The sequence below is a fragment of the Schistocerca gregaria genome, chromosome X (assembly GCF_023897955.1).
Source record: "Schistocerca gregaria isolate iqSchGreg1 chromosome X, iqSchGreg1.2, whole genome shotgun sequence".
NCBI lineage: Eukaryota > Metazoa > Arthropoda > Insecta > Orthoptera > Acrididae > Schistocerca > Schistocerca gregaria.
This window is the reverse complement of record NC_064931.1, coordinates 491227-506878: the sequence shown is the minus strand read 5'-3', so window position 1 is coordinate 506878 and position 15652 is coordinate 491227. Positions and strand designations below refer to the sequence as shown.

The window sequence follows — 15652 nt, the reverse complement described above, 5'->3', positions numbered from 1 at the left end:
AACTGGAATCCCTTCTCTAATTAAGACTGCGGTGCCCACGGTCGTTTCCAGGGAAAAATTTGCAATGCCGACAAACCCAGGAAGAGTAAATTGTGGCATCGACACCTCCTGCAAAAGTGGTATATCAGTACCGGGCTCATATAGATATTGTTTTAATGCATGCAGTTTCACTTCTGATCAAATTTTATTAATATTGAGGGTCGTGATCGTATAGGCCTGTGACATAATAACAGGACGTCTGAGAGAAGGAGGGATCAACTGCCGTTAATTGCCCACATCTCCATGCCATTCCATGTGAGTAGCGGCCGCGCAATTCCTGTCTGGAGCGTCACTGAGTTGATCTCTTGCATCTTTGTTTTTACTCTTTTTCCGGACAGCATTAACATTTGGTGGTACTTGGATCCTGTGACGGACACTCTGCAGCACCGCTGCAGTCGGAGGTGTGGGAGGGTCTTGGGTGATGTCAATCGTCTCTCCCGACACATCTTGCGCCGGGAGCGCATGCGCCGAAACCGCTGGCGAGCGATCAGCTGAGCCACCACTTTCACTATCAGCTTGTTTGGCAACACTCGCTGCCCGAAGTTGTTTGTTGTCACTGACAGTCCCAGGCTGCTGTGTTTGTATACCGTCGCGGAGTTGATGACATTCATGTTGTTCTGAGGCTAGGGTCGGAGCAGTTGCCACGTGTTGTGTACCGTCCGCTCCCGGAGACATTGTTTGTATACCATAACGGCGAGCCGCGATGTGAGTACTTCCAGTAGATACGTGAGCCATATCTACTTGTTGACTTTCCTGAGTGTGCTGTTGCGGAAGTTCTGAGACATGAGCCTGTGGTAACTGAACGGCGTCGACGGAAGTATCGACGCTTGAAATTGCGGTAGAAGAATCGTCCACAATCGCTGCACCGGTTATAACTTTGGTACCCGAAGCGATCCCCCGTACGACCGATTCCGCGGTCTCGTGCGCACTGAAGGTTTTATCATCAGAGTCACGGCTGTCACAAGTTCAACGCCTCTTATTAGTCGTGGCATCGACCTTCGCGGGTGGCTTAGCACCATTGTCTCTCCTTACCAGAGCTGGAAACTCTTCAGGGCGAAATTCTTTTAGCTCTTCCGAAGGTACGGCAGAACTAGGGACCTCACCCTCTACGATAGGGTTATCCTAAACTACATCAGCCAACGTAAGACTTTTACGCTTCTGTAGCGAATTTTTTAGCACAAACATTCGCCTGGGACAGTCATGACGCAGGTGACCACTCTCATTACATATATGGCATGTGGGAGTTTGGCCACTGTAAGTAACATGAGCCCTATAGTCACAAACGGTAACATGCGAGGGTATATTCTGCTTTATATGCATTTCTACTGATCGGACGCCACTGTAACATTGTAACCTGTGCTGGTTTGACCACCGTTCGTTACGAATCTGCTTGATATCCCCGAATTTGGACAGAACTTCCTTCAGATAACAATCTTCTACTTCAAGGGGTAGGTTAAAGATACGCACATTGGTATACTCCACATCGGCATTGGAAATGAACACAGTACTTACAGACTCGTCCGGGTGTCGAAAAACAGCTCTCCCTCCGTGTTTCGTCAGAATCTCTTCCAGTAATACAGGATTCAGCAATTTTACAAATAAGCAATATTCCTCGGTATCATAATACGCCGTGTGCACTTGATCAGAGGTAATTCCAATGACATCCACAACCCAATCTGGTATTTCCAAGGCACTAGGCTGCACAGAACGGGTAGACTTGTCAAATTCAAATCAGAGTGTACACTTTCTCGGAAATAACCTGGACATTGCAAAACGATAACTAGCAAAGGAACCGCTAGAAGAACACAAGAATGAAAATCAAACTCAAGAACAATATACACTAAATAAAAACACTTCACGATAAAGAGAAAACTTAAGTTGTTATCACGACTTGTAAACACGTGGCGGAGTGGAGCACTTTACACGTCCGATCAGCACGGTGTCACAGGCGCGACTTCCACTGAGCTAAAGAGGCACGGCCTAGCGGTTCTTTTGAGTACTTCGTCCTTACGGTCGTCTCGATCATCAGTCTTCAGCTGACAACACTTCATATCACCGACTTATATTTGCAGCTTTGGCGAACCATTACTGCTTGGCTACACATCTGACACGTAACCGATGTACTCTCTAACCAACACCACTTGCATTTCAGAAAATGTCTTTCTCACATGTCTACAAAATCGCCTTCACCTTCAAATACAGTTTCCTTGCGACTGACGGAGACCTAGGCAAAGTTTAAAGTTGCTATTTCCATTACATAACGTTCATCAGAAAAACGGTTATTATCATCTGTAGCGGAACAAAATTCCGGTTCGCCCAGTGTGGGGCTCGAACCCACGATCCTGAAATTAAGAGTCTCATGCTCTAGCGACTGAGCTAGCCGGGCTGCCTCGGTAAATATGTGCCGGGCAGCACGTCACACAGTACTCGTATGGGTTGGGTGGTCCCATGCAGAATCTCTCCATGTTGCCTAATGTTTTCTTAACGTCACACTCGTCACGTACTTCACTTTTATTTCATAATCATTTCTGAGAGGTAAAGGAATTGAATGAAAACCTGCAGAGTTAGTGGCGTCAAAATTAACACACATACTTGATGTGGCTCATAAGCCGAACGAGTTACTTTCCGACGTTGTCTTAGATGTGCAAGTGCCAGTCAAAACTCGCGGCGACGGAACTCTGCCGACCATTTCGTTAGTTAACACCGGTCTTGTTGTGTGTGTTTCAAGCTCAAGAGCATCTCCAAGCAGGAAATGGTCAACAGAAACATTCAGACGGTTTTTGTACAGCACAATTGCTACACTAAAACGGTATGTTTCTTTTTCAGAACTGGAAAAAAACGACCGTGACAGGATTTGAACCTGCAATCTTTGGATCCGAAGACCGCCGCCTTATCCATTTTTATTATTATTATTATTTTTCTTCTGCTTACGAAATGAAGCTTGAAAATCTTGCCAATCGAATCCTTCAGTGTGGTTGTAACTTGGGAGTCGGTCAACATGATATATTATTCGCCTTATAGATGGTCCGCCTTTTTGCAGTGAATATCTGCTGAACTTTCAGTAACATGAAATTCAATCAGTTGACCTGTTAGTTTCTTTATTTTACGTCACAGTTTTGAGCAGGTAGTTGGCGAAGTGATCCTTGTAGTTTTGTGTTTTCATTAGCAGATGGTGCTGAGTTGTAAGATAGACCCAGAAGTCTTCTTTACTCTTTTCTTCTTTTGTAAATAAGTAGTGTACTGTAGCGGATTTTAACCAGTTTAGTGCGTTCCTTCTCGTCCGTGGGTACGGAGTATCATCCGGCGTTAGAAAGGCAGCAGGCGTTATATATCTGGGAGATGTTCTGCTGATGAGCGCCAACTTGTTCGTGATATATGCCCATATATCTTTTACTTTGTCGCACACAAATCTGTGTTCATCAGTATCTATTAAATTACACGTGATGCATAAAGGTGATTCTGCGAGGTGTATGTTATGTAGTTTGGAGTTATTGGCCAATTTTCTGTTAACTGCGAAATACCAAGTGGCTTGCATTGCTGACGGCTAGTGTGGACAATGGATGTTCAACCAGATTACCTTCCAGTCGTAAAAATTGTATTTGTCTTCGACGTTATTTGGCTTCTTATCTTTCATGAGTTCCTGGTACACGCGTTTCACTGCCGTCATTGCTTGTACGGGGATCCTTGTCTGTGCATAACTGTACTCCAATAAAAACCGTTTTAAATGATAAAGTCCGTTTGGAATATGTTGCACCGTGATGGGTGGACTGAGGTTTGCCGGAGCTATCTCAGTAAGCAGGTGAGCAGCGAGACTATCTGCTGAGTGTTTCCATTGGTGGAAAGTTTTTGATATGTATAAAGCTTGCGCCTTCTTTCCAACATCGACAAGCTTTAAGCCACCATTTTTTGTGGCCAGCGTTAAGGTGTCAAACTGAACTTCAAAAATGTGACGATGGCTGACAAACTGTCCTAATGCTGACATAATTCGTTTTGCAGTGTGTGCAGACATTGGTAAAATTTGAGCGATATAATTGAGTTTTGAGGTGAGATATACATTTGCGACCGTGACTTTCTGAATTTCATTTAGTTTTCGTACACTGTGTTACCGTATGCCGGCACGAATAGTCTGTAAAAGCTTTCTATAGTTGGTTGCAATTGTGTGCCGGATATTACGCTGAAAATCAATTCCAAGACACTTGAAGATCTTCAGCTGACGTAGTTGCCTGTGAGGGCGCGATCCTAGGCCGCGGCCAATATTGAATATTCCAGACTTTGTCCAGTTTAGTTGTGCACCGGACGCTTGCTCATATTGCCTGACTGTCTGTAGTGCGGTTTCCACTTCAGTTCTATTTATGATAAGGAAACCGACATCGTCTGCATACGCCTTGCACACAACTCGGGATCCATGTATGACGATGCCCTGTAAACTTTTCGTCAGGGTAGCTAACAAAGGCTCAATGGCAATCGCAAAAAGCGCCATGGACATTGGGCAGCCCTGCCTGACGGAACTGACTATCTCTATTGCTCGGGTAGGCTGGCCATTGATGATGATTCTGGATGAATTAGTCGCTACCATCTGTTGTATAATGGCAACGAACCCAGGTGGAAAACCCATCGCAGACATGGTACGAAAGAGATACTGGTGGTTTACCCTGTCAAAGGCTTTGTCGAAATCTAAGGATATGATGGCACATTTCAGTTTACAGACTTCCGCAATGGAGATTAAATCACGGTAGTCGCATAGAGTCTGTTGAATTTTCCGATCCTTGCCCACGCTGGTCTGGTAAGGGCCAATGATGCTGGTCATCGTGGATTTAAGCCTTTGGGCCAATAGTCTCGCAAAGATTTTATAGTCGCTGTTGAGCAGCGTTATCGGTCTTAGATTTTTTACGTTGGCACCGCCTGAGTTTTTTTAATTAGAACGATTGCGCCTTCACAGAAGCTGGTGGGGATCACGTTGTTGTGGTCTAGAAGTTCGTTACACATGCAAGTGATCTTCGCCTTTATGGTGTTCCAGAATTTTTGATAGAATTCGGCGGGAATTCCGTCAGGTCCGGGGGATTTATTCTTAGCACTTTCCCAGATGACATATCCCACGTCGTCTTCGGTTGCCACGGCTAATAGCTGTTCCGCGTTCGCGAGACTGACTCTGTTGTGCAAATTATTCAAAAGATCGTCCCGCACTTGCACGTTAACTTCTATTTTTGACATCAAGGTGGTGAAGTAGTTAAGCACCGCCGCCTTAATCTCATTGTGCGTAGTCAGCGTTGCGCCATCCTCAGCAGTTAACTCCGTCAGAATTTTACGGGATCCTTTCCTACTTTCTTGGATCATATGGTAGACTGAGGTGAGTTCTTGGTGTGCAGTAGTCTGGACCCGCGACCTGACTTTGTAGCCTTCTAGCTGCGTCCTCCTTAGGGTTAGGATTTTGGCCTGGATTTTCTTAATTCGTTTACATTGCTCGACGGCCGAAGTGCCGAGCGCATACAGTTCCCGCAGACAATGAAAATAGAAATGGATCGTCCTGTGAAGCCAAAAGCTCTTTTCCCGTGCGTAGTTCATGAAACACCACCTAATTTTAGGTTTGGCGCACCTGAGCCACCAATCAATGGCTGTATTGTAAGAGGCAAATCTCTGTTCACATTCTCGCCAGGTTTGGAGGAAGGCTTCTTGACACGCCGAGTCTTGAAGATGTGAAATATTTAATTTTCACAGGCCCCTGTATCGATACGTTCGTTGTCGGTCTAGAGTGATAGTACAGATGTATGCAGCATGATCTGAGAACGCCACTGGCCATACTTCTGACTGCAGAATGTTATTCCTCAAATTAGGTGTGACATAAATTCGATCGAGACGGCTTGCCGAATGGGTCGTAATATGGGTAAACCCAGGTGCAGCCCCATGCTTGAGCTCCCAAGAGTCAATTAAGCCTAAGTCTCGTACAATTCGTTCCAGTTCAAGTGATCTGTTAAGATTGGGAGTCTGGTCCTTTGCACTGATGACACAGTTAAAGTCACCTCCGAAGACAACATTGTCGTGGCGGACGCCAAAGATTGGAACTATTTCTCCTTTAAAAAAATCTGCTCTTTGACGTCTATTACTGGAACCGGATGGGGCATATACATTAATTAGTCTGTTGTTATAAAAAGTGCCCGCAATGCCCCTACTGTTCGGCAATTCTGTGACGTCAGTGATAATAATACCTTCCTTGGCAATAAAAGCTGTACCTAGTTCACAACCGGCTCCAGGATTAGTAATCACATTATAACCTGGTATGCAATCAAGTCCGACCTCTGTTACTTCTTGGACAAATAAAATGTCTACATCAGCTGCATATAAAAAGTCCTTTAAATGTTGTAATTTACAAGCGCTACGTATCTTATTAATATTTAGAGTAGCAAGTCGATAGGCCTGTGGCTGAATTGTGGGTGACTAAACAAAAGCAATGCCTAAAATCCGTCCAATATCAATCATAAATAGCGCTGGAAAAGCAAACCACGTCGAAAATGCACTGTGCAAGCAATTTAAAAACATCTATGGACAGTCACTGTAAAGGCAGAGTTAAAAATATTCTCCGTTTGAAAATGGATCAGTCGCGAGTTCTTTTTGCACAGTAGTTTCTGTCGAGGCGTTACCTTTCTCATTAACATCGTCGTCCTTGGGGACCGAAGTTATGGCTGTCACCGTTTCTGAAGTATCCATACTGTCTACTTCGACATTGGATTCTGTATCGTCTGCCCAACTAGTTGGCTGTGGGCCTGTCGAGGTGGTTATTGACGCTTCAACAGGATAGAGGTCGATCATGTGGTTATCACGGTCGGCTCGAAGTGTAGCTGACTGTTCGGGGTTCAGAGGTAGAGCATCTGAGACATTGTCAAGGACTGATGGTAAACTAGCTGAGGGATGATCATGGTTTGTGCTATCAGATGCTTTTGCACTGATTTGTTCACCGATCTGTTTAGCCTTTTCGCGCAGAACCGGTGCAATCAGTTCGGCATCCTGGCGGGCAACTCTCCGTTTTTTAGTTTTTCTGGGAGATGCACACTTTTGTGGGCTTTTATCATCACCTGCTTGAGATTCCCCCCGTGGAGTAGCATCGGCCGGTGGAGACGCAGCCGTTTGCAACGCAGATGCCCGTTCTTCGGTGACTACGATAGACGTCGATATTTCTGCTGGTTTAGGTTGACTATGATCAGGCGTTTCAGCAGTCTCTATTCGTCTCACAGTCGCAGGCAGTTAAGTGGTTTCACTAACTTGTGGGACCGTGGGTGTAGCCGAAAGCCCACGCGCCACGGCCACATACGTTACAGACAGTGTTGTCATTGAGGGGGGCGTGGCAGCCCCGCCGATAGGCTGCTGCGCCACTCGCCTCTGCATGCATTCGGCTTGCACGTGACCTGTCGAGTTGCATGCTGCACATGTTCGAGGCTGGTCATCGTACATTACTATCGCACGATACCCGCAAACGTGAACATAAGACGGGATGTGCTTCTGCAGCTCGATTCTTAATTGCCGCACCCCGTTAAGAACTGGGAATTTATGTGCACTAGACCAGCGTTCCGCAATATTGCTTATGATTTTACCGTAAAGACAAAGCACTGCGTTTATCTGTTCACTGGTTATTTTACATGGAAGTTCAAAAATTCGAACAGTCAGTATTCCTAGGCCGGCATGCGAAACAACAACTTCTCCCACATTTCCATCGCTATGTTTAAACGTTAGGATACCACCACAAGATGCAACAATTTTCTCGCACATGTCGGATCTCGCTAATTTAACGAAAACGGTGCTACTGACAATCGAAAGATGTCCTGGCGACTGACAGAGACGTAGGCAAAGTTTAAAGTTGCTATTTCCATTACATCACGTTAATCAGAAAAACGGTAATTTACATCTGCAGCGGAACAAAATTCCGTTCCGCCCAGCGTGGGGCTCCAACCCACGACCCTGAAATTAAGAGTCTCATGCTGTACCGACTGAGCTACCCGGGCTGCCTCGGTGAATACCTAGCGGGTAGCACGTCACACAGTACTCGTTTGGGTTGGGTGGTCCCATACAGAATCTCTCCATGCTGCCTAATGTCTTCCTAACGTCACACTCGTCACGTACTTCACTTTTATTTCATAATCATTTCTGAGAGGTAAAGGAATTGCATGACAACATGCAGAGCTAGTGGCGTCAAAATTAACACTCATACTTGATGTGACTCAAAAGCCGAACGAGTTACTTTCCGACGTTGTTTTAGATGTGCAAGTGCCAGCCAAAACTCGCAGTGACGGCACTCTGCCGACCATTTCGCTAGTTAACACCGGACTTGTTGTGTGTGTTTCAAGCTCAAGAGCATCTCCAAGCAGAAAATGGTCAACAGCAACATTCAGACGGTTTCGTACTGCTGAATTGCTACATTAAAACGGTATGTATCTTTTTCAGAACTGGAAAAACACGACCGTGACAGCATTCGAACCTGTAATCTTCAGATCCGAAGTCCGACGCCTTATCCATTAGGCCACACGGTCCCTGACGACCAAGTATAACTTGTATACGACTCATCTCGAAACGCTCACACCCCTGAGAATTTGTGTTTTCGTTCTACACAGCTGCTACCCCTTGCTCTTTCCCACCCATTAGTTACATTTAACCTCTTACGAGACCGACCAACTATAGACTGGGAAACAAGAACACAAACTTTGTGCATTCGGAATCGAAGGCAGGGCGTCCCTCGCCGCATTTGCTACGATGGCCATTTGCTACTTCTGCAGAAGCGGCGGCGGCGACGACGATGACGACGACGACGACGACGACCGCGAGAAGCTCTGAGATATGTGAGAAATGCATCTATAAAATGTAATTCAGACTGCCTCGTCCCACCTTATGCTGTACCGCTTTGGCAAATGCTTTATCTGCGCCATTCGCCTTAATCACATCTTAATAAAACGCGTTTCGCTAACTGTTCGTCATCACAGATACTGTTTGCTATACGGCCACGTCGCGCAACTGATTTCCAAAATTCGTCTTCCTCCTGTGAGGATGGAACTCACGACCCTGGTTTACTAGACCAGTGCTCTACCACTTTTTTCTTTTTTTTTTTTTTGTATTCGCCTTAATCACGTCTGAGAGTAATTCTTAATAAAACGCCTGTCGCTAATTGTTCGTCATCACAGATACTGTTTGCTATACGGCCACGATGGGCAACTGATTTCCAAAATTCGTCTTCCTCCTGTGAGGATGGAACCCACGACCCCTGGTTTACTAGACCAGTGCTCTACCACTTTTTTTTTAATACTGGGTGAGAGCCAGGTATCCTAGCCACTTTTTTTTATTGACCCCTGGTTTACAAGACCAGTGCTCTGCCCCGTTTTTTCTTTTTTTTACCATTATTTTGTGTCGTTTTCGTCTGCCATTGTTTGAAAGTTAGGGGTGACAATCAGATTCAGGCCTACGGATACAAAGCGGGCAGGGGTCGAAACCCGAGGCCTGGCCACGATGATTCCACCGTCCTCTTTCCGAATGGCACCTGTACAACGGCGTCGTAATTTCCCCTACTGTCTTGGTTCTTGGTCTTACGTTTGTTTCTCTTGTTCGCCCTAAAGGTCCACGTAAACTTCAGTCCAGGTGTAGAGAAGAATTTTACATAAAGGCGACAAAACCAGCTACAGTGTAAAAGAAATCGGCTCACACAGGTGACCTTAGCCAACACCCTCCCTTTCAAATGTCAGGCTAAGCATATTTGCAAAATCTTTAAGGAGTCCTGGCAAGCGCAATCGGTTCCAGTAAGCAGTAACGATGTACTGCCGAAACGTTAGGTGTTCATCCTCTTCATGACAACTATTGACAAAATGTACGAAGTGTCCAAGCAACCACATAACGGTATTGAGCTTCGTTCGCGGATAAAAGGAAGAATCGGGCCGTACGATGATGTCAATGGTATAAGCGGTTTCGGCAGTCCTAGTGACAAAAGCCAGTTGTTTCCTGAGCCAAAGCCAATTAGCAAGGTGCCCACTGCAGGTGAATCGATGCCTAAGTGTGTCCAGGAGACCACACCGAGTGCAGTTGTCCGTGTCAGAAAGACCAATACGGTGCAGTCGTACGTTGGTGGGGACCAAATTATTAATTACCCTATACCATGTGGACGCCACAGCCATTGAGTGGATCGGCAGACTAACATTCTTCCAGACGTTCCTCCAGGACACTGATGGAGACGCCAGTTCGATTGGATTGGGACCGGCCAGCCCCTCACAACGGGCAATCAAGCTCTTGGTCGTTGGCACCGGTCGTCGCAAGAAGACGTCACCGAGGTAACTAACCGCAATATAAAATTCCCGGACGTGTTTCAACTTAAAATGGAGGCGACCGACGTCGACAGGTGGAGCAAGGCTCTTCGGACGCAGAACAGTAAAAATTCTGGATGTAATTGAAGTCACTTCTTGCGTAACAATGAGAGTCGTACGGCGGACGTACAAGGCAGATGCCTTGCGAGTAATGTCAGTGGGGCCCAAGCCTCCGGAGATACGCGGTTTCGTCATAACCTCGTAACGCAACTTGAATAGATGACCCTTCCATATAAACCTGCTAGACAATTGGCGCAACCTTTTCGCCACCATTATGGGAAGTGGGATCAGCTGAGCAACATAATAGGCTTTACATAACACGTACGTGTCTAAAATTCTTACTTTTTGCAAAATGGCCGCAGAGCGCTGCTTATGGACCATCAGAGCCCCCTGTATCTTCTCGGTGACAGATTTCCAATTAAGAGCCGCCATTTTTATGGGACACCGATCAATGCTAATCCCCAATGAGGTATGGCGATCGACAAAAGTGGCCCAAGGGACATCAGCATCGCGAAACCCTCGAATATTAAGGAACTTACATTTACCCTGATTGAGACGCGCTCCAGAGACAACAGTATGCATCAACTGCCCCTTTCAACAATGTGATATCATCACGTTGACGGAGGAGAACAACGACATCGTCCGCGTACGCCTTAACAGTGAGCTTCCCACCAGAGAGGGTCATACCCTGAAGCTTGAAAGCAAGAGTCCGAAGCAGCGGTTCCAGGGACAATATGAATAGAGACATAGAGAGCGGAATACCCTGAGGTACCCCTCGGCGGATAGCAATGGGCGGCGTCAGCTGCCCATTGACTGACACCCGAGCAGTTATTCCCCTATACAAATTACCAAGAACACCACGTGATGAAGCGTTAAAACCTATTGTATCTAAAACACGATTTAAAAACACATGACTGACGTGATCAAAAGCCTTGTAAAAATCGAGGAAAGCAAAGGCACAATGAACGTTTGTAACCGCCGCAACCGAGACAACATCCCGATATTCGGCTACTGGGGTCAGAATAGATCTACCAGGAAAACAACATTGATGTGCACCAATCACACCCCGAAGCAGAGAAGACAATCGACTATTGAGCGCTCTAGCAGCTGTCTTGTAATCAAAGTTCAGCAATGTGAGCGGACGAAGATTGGCAGCAGATAAACGACCAGTGGACTCCGGAATTAAAACAATTTTCCCTACTTTAAAATCGGCTGGCACATCCATCCCCCTGACAATCTCATTTAAAATCTGCGTAAAAGTGCCACCCAAAAGAGGCCAAAAACGGAGATAAAATTCTTTAGGCAGGCCGTCTGGACCCGGCGATTTACCGGACGGAGAGCGAGGAATAAAATAGAAAACATCATCTACCTGGAACTCCCGGAGAAAGTCGCCGTTCGCGTCAGGCGTGATCGTCGCAGGAAGATCCTCAAGGACATCATCAGAAAGTGACGCACCAGAATCATCGGCAGAATAGAGACTAGCGTAATACTGATGAAGAGCATGCGTCATATCCTCCTGTGCAATAAGCTGTCGTCCATCATCCACCATAAGAGAAGAGATGAAGGTGCGACGACGTCGAGTCTGATGCCGCAGCAGGTGGTACAAAGAAGTCAGTTCACCTTCAACAAGAGAGTGAGATTTCGACTTTACTCGCAGACCATCCAACTGTCGTCGTTTGAGGGTCAAGAGCTTGGCTTTAATACGACGAACATCATGGATCCGCAGAGGAGAAGGACCCGCCGCGTCATACAGTTCACGCAGGACAGAGTAGTAAAATTCATACGTGTTCTTAAAATCACGCGCCCTTGCGGCACAGTAAAAAATCAAAGACTGACGAATCTTGGGCTTGGCAAACGCAGTCCACCAAACGAGCAAGGCGGGGTAACGCGGGACAGAGCGAAGACATCGCTCCCACACTGCACTTACAACTTCGTCAATGGCACTGTCGGCAAGGTGGGAAACATTTAACATCCACTGGGAACGATAAAGTTTTGCTGGTTGGTGACTAAGATTTACAGTTGCAGTAAAAGCACAATGGTCAGAAAAACTAGTAGGAATAACATCGACAGAAAGAATGTTATAACATAAAAAATCAGAGAAGTAGAATCTGACGAGTCTACTGCATGAGGACGCGGTAAAATACGTAAATATCACCAGGGTTGGATATTTGTGTTCCCAAACATCACGCAGGTGCATGGTACGAACCAAGTCATGTAAATCTCGGCAATAATTAAAATTGGGGGACTGGTCTTCAGGGCGTAAAACACAATTAAAATCGCCTCCGAGCAGGAGACTCCGAGGACTCTTGCGCAAAAGATAAATAAGCTCTTCCTTATAAAAGCGCGATCGAGCCACAGTGCGACACGAACCAGAGGGGGCATACAAAACAACTAGGCAGAGATCAAAAAGACGACAACCAATCCCACGGCCAGAGTCAAGGAATTCAATGTCAGTAACAGGAATACCTTCTCGAAAGAAAAGAGCAGTTCCTGTTGAATTATCCGGTGCGACATTAAAAACAGTTTGAAATCCAGGTAGAGAGAGATCAGAAAACAATACTTCCTGCAAAAATACTACGTCCGCACAGGAGTCGTAGAGAAACTGCCGCAAAGAGGCAATGCGAACGTCGGACTCAATACGGTTAACATTTAAGGTAAGAAAGGTGTATGCTTGAACCATGGAGAGAAAATCGAGAGAGGAAATCACCTACACCGACGCATCAACATCACAGTCCATAGCAGGGGAGACGGAGGCATCCGAGGGAAGGGGACTGCTACCCCCTTCCGCGGATCCCTTACGTTTCGGTTTTTTACGAACAGCATTGACGTTCGGCTGAACGCGCAACTTGCGTCGGCTGACGGGCAAGGAAGCGGCAGCAGCCGGTGACGTAGGAGGGTCAAGTTCTGTATCCGACACCACCCGCGCCGGTCCACAGTCAGGGTCCGGAGGCGCGGGGGAAACATCCGACGAAACGGACTGGTCTACACCAATACTAGCTTCCGGCAAACATGGACTACACGGAGGCGAAACGTGAGCAGGAAGCTCCGAAGCTGCTAAGTTGGAAGGAGGCGGAGCAGCTCCGCTGGCAGAGGTATGGGGCAGCGAAGCAGGAAGTTGTTGCGGCTCAACTTGTCGTGACAACGAAGTCGGTTCGGAAGGAGGCGCCAACAGGCCCGACCGACGAGCCGACTCGAGAGAAGCCGCGTCGGAAGCCGGAGGGGCGTCAGCAGCCGCTACCGGAACAGCTACTTCAGGGGAACAGGGAGCATCTACACTACTCTGTGGCTCGGAGGATGTCGGTCTCTCGGATTGGGGCATCTCGGGGAGATCCTCATCCGTACTATTTCCATCTTGTGCGCGACGCCGTTTATTATTCAAAAGCGGCACACCCACCTGAGGAACCGACGGAACAACATCAGATTTGGCACGTAAAGGAGGAAATTCTGTGTCAGGGGCGTGCAAAACCTGCGACTGGGCGCTACTACCACTGGACTGTTCGACACCAAGAGCAGAACCACCTGCAACGAGGTCAGCGACCGTTAACTTGCGACGCTGTTCGAGAGAATTTTTTAACACAAAAACCCTCCGCGGACAGTCGGTACGCACGTGGCCACTCTCATTACACAAGAAACAGGTGCCAACCTGACCACTATATGTTACATGGACACGATATCCACCGATCTGCAGGTGCGAGGGAATATTCTGCTTCACGTGCATTTCGACGGAACGAATACCACTGCAACACTGCAGACGATGTTGGCTGGACCAGCGTTCAAGGCGAATACTCTTAACATCACCATACTTGAGTAAACCCTCCTTAAGATACACATTATCCACCTCCGGCGGAAGGTTGTAAACACGAACACTGGTGTACGTAATGGAAGCATTTGAAAGCAGTACGGTACTGACAGAATCATCCCGATGCCGAAAGAGAACCTGATGACCAAATTTGGAAATAAATTTATCAACCTGAAGGGGGTCCATAAATTTAACAAAGAAAACATAGAGTTCTGTATCACAATATGCAGTGTGCACCTGATCCGAATTAATGCCAAAGGTATCTACTAACCAATCATGAATCTCAAGGGAACTAGGTTGCACATGGCGGGTGGACTTGTCGAAAGCAAAACTAACTGTAGCCTGACGAGGAATAACCTGAGACGACATTTTCAAAAACTACGCGGTCTAAACCGCTAAACAAAAACACTGAAATACACACAGAAAGTAACACAAGGAACGAAACAGCGACGGAGAAAAATTTACAGAAGGTACAACACTACACGTAAACAAACGATATCCCACTATACGTAACGCTACGGCGGAGCGGAAGACTAGGCACGTCCACACTGCACGGCGTCTGAAGCGGAACTGACCACTGAGCTAAAGAGGCGCGGCCTAGCAGTACTCTTGCGTACTTCGGCCTTACGGTCGCCTGCATCATCAGACTTCAGCTGACAACACTTCATATTAGCTTCTAATATTTGCAGCTATGGCGACCCATTACTGCTTGGCTACACATCTGACACGTAACCGATGTGCTCTTCAAACAACATCACTTGCATTTCAGAACATGTCTTTCACACATGTCTACAAAATCACCTTCACCTTCAAATACAGTTTCCTTGCGACTGACAGAGACGTAGGCAAAGTTTAAAGTTGCTATTTACATTACATCACGTTAATCAGAAAATCGGTAATTTACATCTGCAGCAGAACAAAATTCCGTTCCGCCCAGCGTGGGGCTCGAACCAACAACCCTTGGATTAAGAGTCTCACGCTCTACCGACTGAGCTAGCCAGATGCCTCGGTTAATATCTGCCAGGTAGCACGTCACACAGTAATCGTTTGGGTTGGGTGGTCCCATACAGAATCTCTCAATGCTGCCTAATGTTTTCCTAACGTCACGCTCGTCACGTACTTCACTTTTATTTCCTAATCATTTCTGAGAGGTAAAGGAATTGCATGACAACATGCTGAGCTAGTGGCGTCAAAATTAACACACATACTTGATGTGACTCAAAAGCCGAACGAGTTACTTTCCGACGTTGTTTTAGATTTGCAAGCGCCAGTCAAAACTCGCGGTGACGGCACTGTGCCGCCCCTTTCGCTAGTTAACACCGTTCTTGTTGTGTGCGTTTCAAGCTCAAGTGCAACTCCAAGCAAAAAATGCTCAACAGCAACATTCAGACGGTTTCGTACTGCTCAATTGCTACATTAAAACGGTATGTTTCTTTTTCAGAACTGGAAAAACCCGAGAGTGACAGCATTCGAACCTGTAATCTTC

General features: G+C 46.6%; 3 non-coding genes across 3 annotated transcripts; all 3 read right to left on the bottom strand.

Annotated features, from left to right (window-relative positions):
* Positions 1 to 2352: 2352 nt before the first annotated feature.
* Positions 2353 to 2425, bottom strand: Trnak-cuu (transfer RNA lysine (anticodon CUU)). Its single transcript has one exon. It is a non-coding gene; the product is annotated as a tRNA-Lys (tRNA).
* Positions 2426 to 7957: 5532 nt separating this feature from the next.
* On the bottom strand, positions 7958 to 8030 carry Trnak-cuu (transfer RNA lysine (anticodon CUU)). The gene has a single exon. It is a non-coding gene; the product is annotated as a tRNA-Lys (tRNA).
* Positions 8031 to 8482: 452 nt separating this feature from the next.
* Positions 8483 to 8555, bottom strand: Trnar-ucg (transfer RNA arginine (anticodon UCG)). The gene has a single exon. It is a non-coding gene; the product is annotated as a tRNA-Arg (tRNA).
* Between the last annotated feature and the right edge of the window lie 7097 nt (positions 8556 to 15652).